Source organism: Chrysochloris asiatica, unplaced genomic scaffold (assembly GCF_000296735.1).
Source record: "Chrysochloris asiatica unplaced genomic scaffold, ChrAsi1.0 scaffold00061, whole genome shotgun sequence".
Classification (NCBI taxonomy): domain Eukaryota; kingdom Metazoa; phylum Chordata; class Mammalia; order Afrosoricida; family Chrysochloridae; genus Chrysochloris; species Chrysochloris asiatica.
The window spans coordinates 9197121-9200972 of record NW_006408579.1 but is presented as its reverse complement, the minus strand read 5'-3'; the positions used below and the strand labels follow the sequence as shown (position 1 = coordinate 9200972).

At 40.9% G+C, this 3852-nt stretch overlaps 1 protein-coding gene and 1 pseudogene across 1 annotated transcript in view; one reads left to right on the top strand and one right to left on the bottom strand.

Moving 5' to 3' along the window:
• The window catches only part of LOC102834046, a 32093-nt pseudogene extending 29370 nt beyond the window's left edge, over positions 1–2723 (bottom strand).
• LOC102816741 (neuromodulin-like) overlaps positions 1–3852 on the top strand; it is a 184992-nt gene that overhangs the window by 177807 nt on the left and 3333 nt on the right. The gene's annotated exons all lie outside the window — the stretch shown is intronic.

Genomic DNA, 3852 nt, shown 5'->3' with positions numbered 1-3852 from the left:
ATCAAGATAGTTCATTCTAAAGTGTACAATTCAGTGGCTTTAGTTTGTTCAGCTGTGTAACCACCAAAACATGTACAACATAATCATTACCTCAAAAATAAACCAGTACCCTTAAATGACACTTCATCCTATTCCCCACAGTCCAAAGAAACCACTTATCTATTTCTTTGCCTATAGATTTGGTTATTCTGTATATTAATAGACAGTCACATAGTAGGTGGTCTTTTGTGATTGGCTTCTTGTATTTAGGATGTTTTCAAGGTTTGCTGTTACTGCTTGAAGAGTTTCCCTATAATTCCCTTAGAATAACTAGTGAAGTCCTTAAAAAATGAAATAATTATGTTCTCCACCTTACTATGACCAGTCCATTTCAGGTCTCATTCCAGAGTATTAAAGTACACACATTAAAAAATATTTAGAATAACCAATTCAGATTTAAAGATATCACTGAACTACGTAAATAAAACAGATAATTACTACATATATATACCCTTCCATACCTTTGCAGTTCCTCCAGCTCTAACTGAAATGGACTCTTTTATCTTTCACTCTTTCAAGTTTCCATAGTGGAAATATTTTAACTTCAAGATTACTCTCAATAGCTAGTCTCAAGAAATTCTTTCTTGAGCTCCTCACAATTACTGATCCTCTGATGAAAGCCCATGCCCACGTTTTCCCATGTCTTACATGTCCCATAATGTCTCCCACCTATTGTAGTCATTCAAAGATTGATTTTGCCTTTTGATCTATTCTTTCATCTATTTCACATTCATACAAGAGACCTAACCTTTGTCTAGCTCACAGTAGCTACTCAGTTGCCTCCTACAGATTTTTTTCTTTCATTCTTTTTTGGGGTTGTGTTCAATTCTTGTTTGTTTTTTAAAACACTCATATACACACAAATATATTAATCATCTTCCATGGATGACTCTGCCTCTGTCGGTGAAACTTGTCATTCTCCTCACTGCTGATGTCTACGGAGTACAGAGTTGCCCGCTTTTCACGTGAGATTTTGTGCTCAAAAGCACTTTTGAGTGCGCTTTTAGGTTTACTGTTGTTCGGTGCCATCGAGTTGGTGCCAACAAATAGTGACCTTATGCACAGCAGAACTAAACACTGCCTGATTCTGGGCCAACCTCACTATTCTTGCCACGCTTGAGCCCATTGATGCTGCCATTTGGCCAATCCATCTTGTGGGGGTCTTCCTCTTTTTCTCTGACCCTCCACCTTACCAAACATGATATTCTTCTCCAGTGACTGGTCCCTTCTGACAATATGTCTGAAATATGAGAGACGAAGTTTGGCCTCCAAGGAGCACTCCGGCTGCACTTCTTCCAACACAGATCTGTTGCTTCCAAGGCCTCCAAGGAGCACTCCGGCTGCACTTCTTCCAACACAGATCTGTTGCTTCTTTTGGCAGCCCATGGCACTTTCAATATTCTCCTCCAACACCATAACTCAAAAGCATCAATTCTTCTATGGTCTTCCTTATTTACTGTCCAACTTTCACATGCATATGAGGTTATTGAAAATACCATGGCTTGGGTCAGGCATACTTTAATCCTCAAGCAAAATCTTTGTTTTTCAACACTTTTAAAATGTCTTGTGCAGCATATTTGCCTAATGCAATATATCATTTGATTTCTTGAATGTTGTTTCCATGAGTGTTGATAGTTGATCCAAGAAGTATGACGTCTTTAACAATCTTTTGTCCATTGATAAAAATGTTGTTTATTTGTCCAGTGGTGAGGATTTTTGTTTTCTTAACATTGATATGCAATCCACACTGAGGGCTGTGGTCTTTGATCTTCATCAGTAAATATTTTGTCCTCTTCACTTTCAGCAAGCAAGACTGTATCATCTGCATATCGCAGGTTGTTAAAGAGTCTTCCTCCAATCCTGATGCCATGCTTTTATTCATATAACCCAGCTTCTTGGGTTATTTGCTCAGCATACAGGTTGAATAAGTATGGCGAAAGAATACAACCCTGTCGTACACCTTTCTTAAACACCATCCAGTGTCCCCATATTCTGTTCGAACAACTGCCTCTTGGTCCATGTACAGATTCCTCATGAGCACAATTTAGTGTTCCAGAATGCTCATACTTCGCAATATTGTCCATAGCTTGTCATGATCCACACAATCGAAAGCCTTTGAATAGTCAATAAAGCACAGGTAAACATCTTTCTGATATTCTCTGCTTTCAGCCAAGAGCCATTGGACACCAGCTATATCCCTTGTTCCATGGCCTCTTCTGAATCTGGCTTGAACCTCTGGAAGTTCTCTGTCAATGTGTGCTTGCAGCTGTTTCTGTATTACCTGTAGTAAACCTTTACTCGCATGGGACATCAAAGAGATTGTCCGATGATTTCCGTATTCTGTTGGGTCACCTGTCTTTGGAATGGGCACAAATATGGATCTATTCCAATCAGTTGGCTAGATAGTTGTCTTCCAGGTTGTTGTTGTTGTTAAGTGCAATCAAGTCATTTCTGACCCATAGTGACCCTGTATAGGGTTTTCAAGGAGCAGCTGGTGAGCTTGAACCACCGACCTTGCGGTTCAAAAGACTTTACAGTCTGACGCATTAGCCCACAGTGCCACACCAGGACTCTTCCATGTATTCCTCCTTTAATATGTTTCCCCTCCCTGAGGTACACATACTTGGCGTCATCTCTGCTGCATGGTACAGGGCTGCAGACACCAGGTTTGGAAATGCTGCCATAATCACCTTTTGGGCTTCAGGATGTTTGATTGCCTTGGCATAAGGAAACCATTCTTCAGTTTTCTCATGAAGTCTCTCATAGGCTTCTTAGAACTTGGGTATCTCCTCTTTCACTTCTGGTATTAGGATTAAGCTGGAATCATACTCATTAAGGAATTTTTTCACAGTCTTGAGAGTAGTCATCTGTGACCATCGATTGAGCCACCATATAGACTTGCACCATCATCTGTTTGTCTGGTCCTGTGAATTTGGAACTTAAAATTCTATGCAAGACTGTATGGCACCAGTGCTGAGAAGCCAAGTAGATAACAAAAGAGGACACATTCATATCAGGATATGGTCAATGTCTATATTGACTGCTGCCTTAATCTCTTTGAACCTGTTTTCCACAGTCCGCACATGGCTATTGTCCCTTGAGTTCTTGAAAAATGCAATGAGAATGTTCAGTGTTGCATGGTAACAACCCAAGTCTATATTGTGTATCATTGGGAACTTCAGGGACTGACAACTCTGGGGTTCCATATATCTGCATTTGCCAGGTGACTGTCCAGTAATGACAGGTCTGACCTTGATGACAGGCCCTTTGAAGGTTAGCAAAATAGCAGATAAGACAGTCCTGCACAGAGTCCTGATAGTTTTTTTATGCCTCATTTCTGGAGAGTATAACATTGCCAGGGCAAGTCTATGTCTGTCAGAAGGAGGCAGAGCAATGATCCTCTGGGTCTCATTGGAAAGAGAGTGCAAACGTCCTGTTGTGGCACTGGAATCAGCTGCCATATGTCTGATGTGATTGGGCTTGTAGAAGGAATTCTCTGCACATGTTTTATGAAAATTCCTGACTATTTCAAGTTACCAACATGCGGTAAGTTGCATAGTCCGCACCCCTAAGGCAGAGATATGTGTGCAGCGGTTAGATCATTGGGCACCACGGAATGGAGATCGGAATGGAGCAACTCACTGTAATTTTGAGTTTTGTTCCACATTTTCTCCCACACTATCTGGGACCTTCTAATGTGATCCCTTTCAGAGCAGTTGGTTTTAGTAGCCGGGCACCATTTAGTTTCTCTGGTCTCAGAGTCATGTTGACTGATGTTAACCTGCTCTATTGGTCCATTGGACTAGTTGGTTC